This window comes from Chlorocebus sabaeus, chromosome 25 (assembly GCF_047675955.1).
Source record: "Chlorocebus sabaeus isolate Y175 chromosome 25, mChlSab1.0.hap1, whole genome shotgun sequence".
In the NCBI taxonomy this organism is placed as follows: Eukaryota; Metazoa; Chordata; class Mammalia; order Primates; family Cercopithecidae; genus Chlorocebus; species Chlorocebus sabaeus.
The window spans coordinates 68304878-68318100 of NC_132928.1; the positions used below are offsets into that span (position 1 = coordinate 68304878).

Consider the following 13223-nt stretch of genomic DNA (forward strand, 5'->3'; position numbering starts at 1 on the left):
CATAGTGAGACCCTAGTAAATAAAAAAATTAGCCAGGTGTGGTGTTGTGTGCCTGTAGTCCCAGCTACTTGGGTGGCTGAGGTGGGAGGATCGCTTGAACCTAGGAGTTGGAGGCTGCAGTGAGCTGTGACTGTGCCACTGCCCTCCAGCCTACGGGAAAGAGTGAAACCCTGTGTGTAAAACAAGGAAGACATCATCTTAGTACAACTTCTTCCTTTTGAAGAATTTCAACTGCTTAATTACTTTCTTTGTGTTCACTCTTTAAGGAAGCAGCTGGGTATAGGGCCAGCTCCCTGGGGCTGGGTATAGGGCCAGCTCCCTGGGGAGAGCGGTGAAGTGGGGAGCCCGGTGAGGGAGGGAGCGGTGAGGCGGGGAGCGGTGAGGGGGGAAGTGGCGAGGGAGGGAAGTGGTGGGGGAGAAGCAGTGAGGGAGGGAGCAGTGAGGCGGGGAAGCCGTGAGAGAGGGAGTGGTGAGGGAGGCAGGGGTCGGGGGGGGAGCGGTGAAGGGGGGAAGCGGTGACAGGTGGGAGCAGTGAGGGAAGGAGCCGTGAGGGAGGGAAGGGTTGGGGGGAGAGGCGAAGCGGGGAGTGGTGAAGGGGGGAGCGGTGAGGGAAGGAGCGGTGAGGCGGGGAGGGGGAGGTCCTCTTCTAGGATGGCTGTTCTCTGCCCCTCACCCTGGGGGGCTGCTCTGCCACCCAGTTTCTCACACTCTCCATTGGATTCGACTGACAACATGACCTCGGATCCTCTATTCCTGTGCCCTTGGACACTCTGAGCAGGTGAGGAAGGGGAGGAAAGAGGTTTCTGGGACTCTAGCCACGTCGGGTGAGTAGAATCAGGAAATGTCCACTACGTCCTCTTCCTGCTGCCAGGGACAGCAGGGCTCCTGAGAAGGACGCCGCATCCCGGCGAGGCGAGGTCGGAGAAGGGCTGGGGCACAACTGCCAGAGTGATGCCATCAAAAGGCCCTTTTCATAATGGCCGTTTTGGGAGAAGAGAAGCTCAGGCTGGCAGCTTGGGTCTCATATACCTGACTGACTGTCATTAATTGCCTCTCGCAGGCTCTTGCCCTCTCCACCTCTCTCTCTTTCCCTCTCCCTCCCTCTCTCTCTCAACCTGCCTCTCTTTCCCTTCTCTCTCTCTCTCTACCTGCCTCTCTTTCCCTTCTCTCTCTCTATGTCTCTACCTGTCTCTTTCCTGTCCCCTCTCTCACTTCCCTCTCTCTCTCCCTCCCTCTCTCTCTCAACCTGCCTCTCTCTTTCCCTCCTCTCTCTCTCTTTCTTTCTCTCTCTCTACCTGTCTCTCTCTCGACCTCTCTTTCTCACTCCCTCTCTTTCCTTCTCCCTCTCTCTCTTTTTCTCTCTGTCTCCCTCTCTCTCAACCTGCCTCTCTCCCTCCCTTCCTCTCTCCTTCTCTTGCTCTAAAAACTCAGATGTTTTCTCCCCAAACATGTTTTTTTGTTTGTTTTTGTTTTAATTTTAGCCACGTTAACCCCAGAGGCAGCAAATCCAAATCGTGAGGCCACCTCAGGGGTGCATTATTCCAGGGAGGGCCTCTCTGAGGTGTCCGTGGAGAGACTCTCAGAGCCAGGAGCAGATGGGAAATCTCACGGACACAGCCTGCATGTAAGTGGCCTGGGTCCAAAGCCAGGTCTTTCTAAGAGCCGTTGCCTGGGCAATGAAATGGAGAGATTTTGAAAAGCCCCTCTCAGCGTGTCCACACCTGTCTTGCTGGCACGACACCTGTGGTGTTATTAAAATCACTTGTCCTGTGGTGGCTCCTGCTAAAATGTGTCTCCCAGAGGGGAGAGCCACAGTTCATTAACCTGATTATTAAGCTTCATTAACTTGACTCATCCGCTGCTAACTAACCCTGCACTGCCCTGAGAATCAGAAGATGGCCTCACAGGCAGCAAGAGAAGGCAGAGACCCAGAGAGCCGGATGCACCCGTGTCCATGTGTGGACCAGGCAGCATGCTCTAGTGGAAGGCACCTGTGCTCCCGATGCCTGGCCGGACTTTGCAGGGGGGTGGTGCTGCCGTCCTGGAGATGAAGAGCCCCCTCCAATAAGCTTGTCAATGCTTTTCCCTGAGAACCTTGTATGAAGGCATCTTTCTGTTAGGAAAACACAGAGATGTTCACTGCCTTCAGGATGAAACCACGTGCATGCTGGCATCCAGGCTGGGACACGCTGGCATCCAGGCTGGGAGGCTCTGAGGACCCAGGACAGGTGGGATTTGAGGCAGAGAAGTCAGTGAACAGGGGGAATGAGCAGGCGGGCGTCAGTGAGCAGCTGAACGCAGTTGGAGAGAAACGAGAAGCTAAGCCTGAGGATGGGCGCCAGCCCCATCACCCTCTCAGCCTAAGGATGCTGGATTTGCTGTGGTGCTGTCATTGTGGGAGGAGACAGATCCCAGGAACTTTCACACCAGGAGGCCCGTGTCAACCTGCCTCTGGCCTCCTTCTGCAGGGACTATGCTGGCCTCTTCAAAGTCTGGGTCTTTCCAACCATCGTTTGCAGAAAGACTTTCTGGCAAGGACCTTGCAGGAGGCAGCAGACTGGGATGTCATTCATGAGAGAATCTGTAGTGTCTCCCCATCGGAAAACGTGCTCTTTGGAGAGGGCAGAATGACCATAGAATTGCTTAGACTCGGTGACCTGGCAGGTGCTGTGAGCAAATAGGTAAACAGCTTCAGGACAAGAGCCGTCAATCCCTTATCCTGCTCCCAGGCATTCGGGGAGAGGGGCCTGGAGAGAGACTGGAATGGTACAACGTGCTCAAGGAATGAAACAGCTTGTGAAGGGCTGTGCAGAGATTGTGCATCCAGTTCAAGTCAGCTTTGCCTCTGCTCATAATCCCACCCACACCAGGCATCAGCCAGAGCTGACCTGCAGACCAGGAAGAAAGAAGGGGCCAGAACGTTTAGTTCCATGAGGGCCAGATGGCCTGAGCAATGCCCTTCAGTCAGACTTGTCTTGGTGATCACTAAGATACAACTGTGCTGACAGTGTTTTACTGTTAGTAAAAAAAATACTCTGAGGCTGGGCAGGGTGGGTCATGCCTGTCGTCCCAGAGACTTGGGAGGCTGAGGCAAGAGGATCCCTTGAGGCCAGGAGTTCAAGACCAGCTTGGGCAACACAGCAAGACCTTGTCTCTACAAGAATAAACATATAAATAGATACACTTTGATACAGTTGATGCAATACTATCAGCTAACACTTGGATAGTATTAGGTTGGTGCAAAAGTTATTGGGGTTTTTGCCATTACGTTTAGTAACTTTTGCACCAACCTATATTTATAGTAGACTGAATAATTGCCACACAAAGATATTAGGTCTCATATAGGAGCCATGAGCCCATAGGGTGGAGGCCCAAGCCACAGAGGGTTATCGCCAGCCCCGAGCCCTAATGGAACCTGCCCTGCTGGAACGCCTGCTGGAGTCCCTCATTGTGTGAAACTTGTGTCTCCTTCCTTTCACTCTTCCCTTTTGGAATGGGAATATCTATCATTGTTTTACTGTTATACCACACCTGTCCCAACATTGCTTTTGGAATAAATAAGTAATTTTCTAGTTTCACAGGTCCAGAGATAGAAAGGAATTTTTTTTCCAGGATGAATCAGATCCAGAGTCTAACCCATATCTTAATTAGATGCTGTGATTTGGAATTTCTGAGTTAATGAGATTTAGATGAGATTTTGGATGTGAGTGGATTGTAGTGGATTGAGACTTTTGGGAACGTTGAAATGGGGTAAATATATTTTGCACGTGGAACAGACATGAATCTTTGGAGACCCAAGGGAGAACTCTGGTAGGCTGAATAATGGCCTGCCCAAAGATATTAGGTCTGTTATCCAAAAGACCATCAGAATGGCTAACTAGCAGGAAGGAGAGCTGTACTGCTAGCATCAGCTTGCAAACCGGGAAAGATCATCTCCAGTGTGGATTGAAGGTGCTCTCTTCAGAGGGGAAAGGAAAGGCTGGGTTTTATGCCTAACAAGGTCTGCATTACACCAAAAAATTATACATATTCAGCAGGTTTGGGGGAAAAGCTATGCATGTTTATGAGGGGAGTTGAGCACATGTGCAATGGGTAACCATCTATATAACATACATCCTGTGTTCATTTTGGGGCAAGGTTTTAGCATTAAAATGAGGTGGCATTTGGCTCAAGTCAGAAGGTGAACAAAGTTTGTGCGCAGTCTCTATAAGCTGCTGAAACTGGCTTCAAGTCTGCAGGTGTTTATCAGAAAAGGACATTTGTAAGGCTGGTCCCCTGTCCAACAGAGTTGTAGTGGTCTGGGGTGTAAAGCCGAGTTAGGCAGGATCTGATTATTTGCTTGATAGCTCTTATTGTTAGGGAGTTTTGCAAGACAGTGGTTTTCCTTACAGCTGTAAGAATTTAGAAATTTGCCATGCCACTTGGGCCCCGAGTCCTCGACTCCTAGGTACCTTTTGTTTCTTTAACATTAGGGTCTGTCTTAGTTGATAAAGGGGTGTCTATTTTGGTTTCTCAGATCACAGGTACTAATTTTTAGAGCCTTAAATGTTACCTTATAAGGAAAAAGATTCTTTGCAATTATGATTTAGTATCTTGACATGGAAAAATGATCCTGGATTATTCAAATGGGCTTTCAAACCAACCATAAGTTTCCTTATAAAAGAGAGGCAGGCTGGGCACTGTGGCTCACATCTGTCACTTCCAGCACTCTGGAAGGCTGAGGGAGGAAGATCACTCGAGCCCAGGAGTTCAAGACCAGCCTGTCCAACACAGTGAGACCCCTTCTCTACAAAAAAATTAAAAATCAAAAAATTAGCCGGGTATGGTGGCACATTCCTGTAGTACCTACTACTCAGGAGGCTGAGGCAGGAGGATCACTTGAGACCAGGAGGTTGAGGCTGCAGTGAGCCATGTTTGAACAATTGCCCTCCAGCCTGGGAGACAGAGCAAGATCCTGCCTCAAAAAGAGAGAAAGGGCCGGGCGCGGTGGCTCAAGCCTGTAATCCCAGCACTTTGGGAGGCCGAGACGGGCGGATCACGAGGTCAGGAGATCGAGACCATCCTGGCTAACACGGTGAAACCCCGTCTCTACTAAAAAATACAAAAAAAACTAGCCGGGCGAGGTGGCGGGCGCCTGTAATCCCAGCTACTCGGGAGGCTGAGGCAGGAGAATGGCGTAAACCCGGGAGGCGGAGCTTGCAGTGAGCTGAGATCCGGCCACTGCACTCCAGCCTGGGCGACAGAGCGAGACTCCGTCTCAAAAAAAAAAAAAAAAGAGAGAAAGACAGAGGGAGATTTCACACACAGAGAAGAGAAGGGAATGTAAAGATGGCGGCACAGATTGGAGAGATGCATCCATAAGCTAAGGAACACCGGGCTACGCCGGCGGCCCCAGGGAGTGAGAAAACGCGAAGAACAGATTCTCCCTGAGCCTCTGTAGGGAGTGCAGTCTCAGAAGCCTGGCCTCCAAAATTGTGAACATTTCTGTGTTGTTCTAAGTTATCAAGGTTTTGGTGATTTCTAACAGTAGCCCTAGGAAATGAAGACTGTGCTTCATACAAAGCATTTGCACACACTTTTATCTCATTTGATAATGCGATGCTGGGCACCCAGCAAGCATCCAGGCCCTTCCAGCCACTCCTGGCAGTCAGTCATTTCTTTCCATAAAAGATAAAGAACCCGGGGCTTAAGGGGAACCCATGATTGCTCGAGATCATCATCAATAACAGAGCTTGGTGGAAATTCACAAGTACTGACTCCACGGCCAGAAATCCTCTCTCCATTGGAGAGTGACTTCCTCTCTCTGGGTATGTGTGCTGTCACTTTGACAACCAGGCCCTACCTCCACTGCTTTAAATGCAGGGTCAGCCTGAGGGAGGGAAGAGGCAGAAAAAGGGCCCGGGGGTGCCAGATCTTCCTACAGTGGCCCCGTGCCAAGCGGTTCACCTGGAGAGAGGTGAACCACGTGCTTCCCAACTGTCCTTTCTGTGTCTCCACACTGGTTGTGAGGCTCTTCCCAGCAGACAGATCACAGTGAACCTGTCCCTGTTATGATCCTTTGTTTGATGACAGATAAACTGGGCAAAGTCTAAAGTCTGCCCCTGAGACCGTACTCATGATTACAAAGATTTTTCTAGCCGCATCATCCTCTTAAACTTTCATTTGACTCCTGTTCCTCACAAGCACAGGGAGAAATGAGGGCTTCGTTCCTTGAACCAGAAACACAAAAGCGAGTTCTCCAAGCTGATCTGTGCCTGTGCATTCGGAAAGGACAAAAGCAGATGCTCTGATGTGACTGTTCCCTGGTTCTTCCTCTTTGCATGAAACCTGCTTTCTCCGCTCTTCTGCAAATTCACCCGAGGGAGTAAGGTGCTGGGCGCCTGTCACCACTGTGCTGACTCGAAACTCCTGAATGTGACCACTGCCCTCAGAATCCCTCCAGGGCCTGAAATCACCTCCATATTGATTACTTGTTGCTGCTGTAACAAATGACCTCAGACTTGGTGGCTTCAACAACACAAATGTAGTACCTTATAGTTCTGGAGGTCAGACGTCTGACATAGCCTGCCTGGGCAAAAGTAAAGGTATCTGTAGGGCTGTAGTCCTTTCTGGAGGCTCTGAGGGAGGATTCCACTTCACACCGTTCCCAACCTTTGGAGACTGTCCATGCCCCTTGGCTTACATCCTCCGTGCATCATCAAAGCCAGCGACGTTGCACCTCCTGCCTTCTTCACAGCTGTGTCTCCCCTGTGAACACGGCTGGGAAGGGTTCTTACTCACAAGGATCCTAGTGATGATATTTCAGGGTCCTCTCCCTGTCTCCCGGTCAGCTGATTGCTACCTGAACTCCTCTGCTATCTGAATTCCTGTTTGCTGTGAAAAGTAACATAGGCTTAGGTCCCGGGGACTAGGAGGTGGGCCTCTTTGTTTGGGGGTGGGGGGCTCCTCGTTCTGCCCACCACACCTCCCATTAAGGCCTGCCATCATGATGGGCCATTACTGAAATGAGGGTGTTACCTGGGCCGTGGGGGTTTGATGCCATCCCCACCGCTGCGCACCAGCCCGCTGATCACGAGCACAGTGCTGGTCGTAGTTTGCTGAGAGAGGGAGGTCCTAGAAGACTCCAACAGCAGGAAAGGTAGGTTTCTCTAGCGCTCCTGGGTGGATGCCTTAGAAATAAAAGAGAAACAAACAGCCTCTGGGCCTTGAGAGGTTTGGATTTCCCATTTGAAGCAGAGGTGGTGTGCACGGGGAGGGCCGAGGCCAGCACCAGTTCAGAAAATGCATTCCCCAGAGATGGAAGCAGGTGATGGTGTTCTCACATTAGTTATGCTGAAAGAAAAAGTTCTTTGTCCCAGCTGTGCCCAAGGCTTTATTCATAGACTCCCGCCTCTCCCAGGGGTGCTGGAAAGACCCTGGGGACCTCTTCACCCTTCTTGCTGGAAGATGCCTGTTCTGCAGTGCGTGAGACACTAGCTTTGCCGGGGTGGTCACACTGTCAACTCAGTGCCTAGCAAGGATGCACCCGGCTGGGCGTAAAGACAGCCCGGCCTGCTGAGCAGAGAAAGCTTCCCCTTCACCACCAGGCCGCTGACAGGCGCGAGTGGGACAGGGCGGGGAGGAATCAAGGAGGCACACCCAGCAAGCCCGAGGAGGGGGGCCAAGCTCTGTCCAGACCAGACATGGTGGCTGAGCACCCTGCTCTCTGGCTCAGTGGCTTTGGCAGCCCCTCACCTGCTCTCTGGAGGCCTTTGCTCTCCAGTCCCCTCCCTTGAACTCTGAACTTCCACGGGGGTGATAGAACAATGGCTTTATTTTCCCAGTCTGAAAAAAATAATAAAGGAGAAAGACCAGCTGGGCCTTCCTCTGCATGGAGTTTCCGCTCCCACGAGCATGTCCCGTGTTCAGCATCGGCAGCCACCTGGCCATGCCGGAGTCGGTGCGGCTCTGTGTCCGTGGTGCATAGACATTTACGGTATTTCCAGTGGCCTGTCAACAGTGCCTGGTGTTCTCTAACAAGTGCTGTGGCCTCCAAGGGCCTGACCACCTATAGGGCCTGAGAACCACAGTTCAAGCAAGGTGAGACAGGGTTGGCAAGGCTGATCTTGGCATCTCTGCAGGTTGGTTGGTCCCCAGCCAGGCAGGCCACCCTGTGGGCTTTGGGGCTGCTTTCCCTCTGGAATCTAACTCAAAGCGTTTTTTTTTTTTTTTTTCTTTTTCTTTCTCTTTTTTTATTTTTATTTATTTATTTTTTTTGAGATAGAGTTTCGCTCTGTCACCTAGGCTGGAGTACAATGGTGCGATCTCTGCTGAATGCAACCTCTGCCTCCTGGGTTCAAGCGATTTTCCTGCCTCTGTCTCCTGAGTAGCTGAGATTACAGGTATCCACCACCACATCCTTTTGTATTTTTGGTAGAGTCGGGGTTTCGCCATGTTGGCCAGGTTGGTCTTGAACTCCTAACTTCAAGTGATCTGCCTGCCTCAGCCACCCAAAGTGCTGGGATTACAGGTGTGAGTCACCACACCCAGGCTCAAAGCCTCTAAATGAGCTAAGTATCCTGTGTTTTTGAGGGCACTGAGAGCTGGGCTCCAATGGTCAGGGCAGCCTGTCCACGATGTCGGCAGGTGGATCTCTGGCTCTTTGTTGGACAGGGTCTCTGTGCAGTAGAGCAGCGGGAAGGTCACAGAGCCCTCTCTCTCCACAAGGTCTCTGGGTAAAGAGTGCCTGGGGTGTCCACCTCCAGCACCGCAGCATGCTGGAATTGCCGGCCATCTCGGGTTTCCTTCTAGAACCTTCTCTAGAGCTCTGCTATTCACAGAATGGATTCACAGCTGCTGGAGTGGTAAAACCCATTGCAGATTGTTCAGACTATTAGACAAAATTCTCTTGTATGGAGCCCAAATTTGCCTCTAATTCTGACCCCTGAGCTATATTGAATTAGTTCAGTCTTATTCTCATGGCAGGTTCAAATCTTTAAAGCTGATTGGAGGCCTCGGCAAGGCCCTTCCAGTTTTCCCACTTCTTTACGGAAGCTTCCTCCCAGGTAGGATGCACCCGAGACAGCCCCTCCTCTAGATCCGGCCTCTTTACTCACTCCTCCTGCAGATCAACTCGGGGGGCCATACTTTGAGCTCTGTGCTCTCTCCATTCAAATTGCACTTTTAAGAAGCCACAATAACGACCTCTGAATTTCACGTTGCCTTGTGTATTTTCTAAGTGGTTCCACAGGAGGAAAGCCGGTTTTTACAGGCTGGCTGAAATCTACCTGCAACCACATCTTAGCCATGTGGTGTAATAATTAAAAGTATGGGCCATGGACTCAGGCTGCTTGAATTCACATCCTGGCTTGATCACTTACAAGCTGTGTGGTTTCGAGCAAGTTGCTTAACCTCTCTGTGCTTCAGTTGTCCATCTGCCGATTAGCGATAATAAGAGTGCCTACCTCAAAGTGTTGTTGTTAGGATTAAAAAGAGCTAATGTGTGTTAAAGCCTTTAGTAGAATGTGTGGTTCTTAATAAGTGGCATTAAAACGATGTCAGCTGTTTTTATCTTTAAGCTTCTCTGCAACCCCAGAGTCCCCAGAACTGTGCTGAGGACCCACTGTCTCCCAGTCAGTAATCATTTACGGGTCCAGATACTATGGCACCATGTGAAAGCACCCGGTTGTCTTAATACAGTATGTAGTCTCAACTTTCATCCTAAGGATGGTGAGTCTGGGGTCACAGCAGACCTCACCATCCATCAAGTTGGCCATCACTTCCTTTGAGGGCAGCCCCTCTAAAACACACTGACAGCTCACCATCTGGCGAACAGATTCACAGCAGCTGGAGTGGTAAAACTCATTGCAGATGGTTCAGACCATTAGACAAAATTTTCTTGTATGGAGCCCAAATCTGCCTCTAATTCTGACCATTGTAAACTGTACATTGAATTAGTCCAAGTCCTCTCCTCACGGCAGGTTCAAATCTTTGACACTGAGGAACTCTTCCAAAAGCTCTCAGTGGTGCTCTAAGTGACAAGGCAAGACGAAGTGACTTAAATAAGAGTAAAGGACATTGTGCTACTCTGGAAGTGAGGGACTCAGCTTCTGATTCCAGTCTGCACAGACTCCCCAAGGCCTGGGAATTGCCCTTTCTTACTCTTTCCTCCAAAATAGATCCTAGTTTATGAGTTTCCCTCTCTCTTCCTCAGTGAGTCCCGGCCCAGCACTGGCATTCTCATGCCTGGTGGGAGCAGGTTGGCTTCTCTGCAGCCACACTTGCCTCTGTTCCATACTTTCTCCACCTAAGTTTTAAAGTAAGGTTTGTTTGTTTCAGGTGGGGTCTCGCTATGTAGCCCAGGCTGGCCTTGAACTCCTGGGCTCAAGTGGTCTTCCCGAGTAGCTCAGACTACAGGGATGCATCCTGCACCCGCCTTAAAGTGAATTTCTGAAAAGAGCTCTCATATGAAAAGATGCTCGACATCATTAGTCGTCAGAGAAGCACAAATTGAAACCACAGTGAGACACCACTTCATACTCACTCAGAATCCAAGGGACAATAACAATGGTTGGGGAAGATGAGGAGTAATGGGAACTCTCATTCATTGCTGGTGAGATCGTGAAACGTTGCAGCCGCTTTGGAAAACAGTCTGGCAGTTCCTCAAAAGATTAGCTGTGGAGTCACCACATGACCCAGAGATTCCACTCCTGGCCGTCTACCAAAAGAAATGAAAATATATTAAATCCACACAAAAACTTGTACACAAATCCCATAGCAGCACTATTCATGATAGCCAAAAAGTGAAAATCAACCAAATGTTTATCAACTGATGATGGGTGGATAAATAAAATGTGGTGTAGGCCTACATGGGAATATTATTCAGCCACAAGATTGAAGTACTGATGCACGCCACAGCGTGGAAGAATCTAAGCGAAAGTAGCCAGCCACGAAAGGCCACACGTTACACAATATCACGTACATGAAATGTCCAGGATAAGCAAATCTGCAGGGGCAGAAAGTAGACGAGCGGTTCCTGAGGGTTAGAGGGTGAGGGAATGAGGGGTGAGGAGTGGCTGCTGACGGGGATTATTTGGGGAATAAAAAAATATGTTCTAAGATTAGATTATGGTGATGATTGCACAACCTCGTAAATATACAAAAAACCACTGAACCTTACACTTCAAATGGGTAGGCTTTTTGGCTTCTAAATCATAGCTCAATAAAGCCATTATGTAAAAGTGAATTTTTAAACTATTTTTTATTTTACAGTTTATATGTTTGATAGTACAATTTACACAATTTATCATACATGTTTACATCTTAATAAAAAGAAGAAAGAAGAACATATTGGTCCAGGCATAAGGGAGTTTCTCTGGGGAGATAGGACAGTTTCGCGTCCTGACTGAGGTGGTGATTACTGGAGTCAACATGTGTGATTAAATGTCATAGGTCTATACACCAAGAGGAAGGGACGGAGGGAAGAGAGAGAAAGTTTAAAAATGGGTAGGGCCGGGTGCAGTGGCTCACACCTGTAATCCCAGCACTTTGGGAGGCCTAGGTATTTGGATTACTTGAGGTCAGGAGTTCAAGACCAGCCTGGCCTACATGGTGAAACCCCATCTTTACTAAAAATACAAAAATTAGCCGAGAGTGGTGGCGGGCACCTGTAATCCCAGCTTCTTCTTAGGAGGCTGGGGCAGGAAAATCGCTTGAATCCGGAAGGCGGAGGTTTCAGTGAGCCAAGATCGTGCCATTGCATTCCAGCCTGGGCAACAGAGTGAGACTCTGTCTCAAAAAAAAAAAAAAAAAGGAGTGAAACCCTAAGATGGCGTGTGCCTGAGTTAATGATACAGAGTATATGAACAATTTCCTGGTTTAGAAAATGTGCTATGGTTGTGTAGGATATCATCGTCGGGGGACACTGGATGAAGGTACAAGGGAACTCTCTGTACTATTTTTACAATTTTTTGTGAGTCTTGAACTATTTCAAAATAAAAAATTATTTTAAAAAAGACAAGAGGGCCAGGTGCAGTGGCTCATGCCTGTAATCCCAGCACTGTGGGAGGCTGAGGCGGGGGGATCATAAGGTTGAGAGATCGAGACCGTCCTGGCCAACATGATGAAACCCTGTCTCCACGAAAAATACAAAAATTAGCTGGTGCACACCTGTAGTCCCAGCTACTTGGGAGGCCAAGGCAGGAGAATCCCTTGAACCTGAGAGGCGGAGGTTGCAGTGAGCCGAGATCGTGCCACTGCACTCCAGCCTGGAGACAGAGTGAGACTCCGTCAAAAAAAAGAAAAAAAGAAAAAAAAAAGAAAAGAAAAGAGATGAGCTTGCTTCCATATTTAAAAAAACAAGAGGCTGCTTCCACACTTAAAAACTCAAGTGGCTTTGCAGCACAGTTAGTGTGTGACTCTGCCTCCCGCCCAGGGTCCTCCTGGGGTGGGTGTTGCTACACCAGCCTGCCCCGTGCCACACTCCCTGTGGTCACTTGAACCAGCTGACATCCACAGACAGGGTCTGCACTCCATGCTGAAAGGAAATATCTATGCTGAACATCTGATTTCTCACTAATAAAACTGATCAATGAACATAGAAAAAGATGCGTGACTTACAAGGAGGCAGCAATACATTCATCATAAGAATGAGAGTACACTCGACACCCTTTATCCTCTTTTTTTTAATAAAACGGTCTCGCTCTGTCACCCAGGCTGGAGTGCAGGTGCAGTGGTGCAGTCATAACTCACTGCAGCCTTGAACTCCTGGGCTTGAGCAATCCTCCTGCCTCAGCATCCCAAGTAGCTGGGACCACAGGTGCACACCACCACTCTGGGCTAAACTTGACATCCTTTATCTTGGCACAACCTAAAAAGACTGATGGTATTCAGTGTTGCTTTGGCTAAGTGGAAATGAGTACTCTCATAGGTGAAAATATAACTATAGACTGGCATAGCCTTTAGAAAAAACACGGAAGAATACAAGAAAAGTCAAGACCCAGTTGCACCCTGAGGACTCTATCATACAAAAATACTAAAAAATGGATACAAAAATACATACGGCCAGGGATCACGCAGCAAGTTTTGTAAAAGCCAGGTATCCTAAAAGCTTATCAATGGGGGAATCATTTTGATATCTTTGTACATATATACTGTGGCATATATTACATCATTTAAAAATAGTGTAGACACATATAAATAAAGATCAATGATAACAGAAAAAGTGACAAATATGTATAATCTGA

The 13223-nt window shown here is 48.9% G+C and overlaps 1 long non-coding RNA gene across 1 annotated transcript; it reads left to right on the forward strand.

Moving 5' to 3' along the window:
• The first annotated feature begins 639 nt into the window (after positions 1-639).
• LOC140710294 (uncharacterized) lies at positions 640-11333 on the forward strand. The gene is made up of 3 exons (XR_012091308.1): positions 640-778; positions 8264-8381; positions 10318-11333. It is a non-coding gene; the product is annotated as an uncharacterized lncRNA (long non-coding RNA).
• The last annotated feature ends 1890 nt before the right edge of the window (positions 11334-13223 follow it).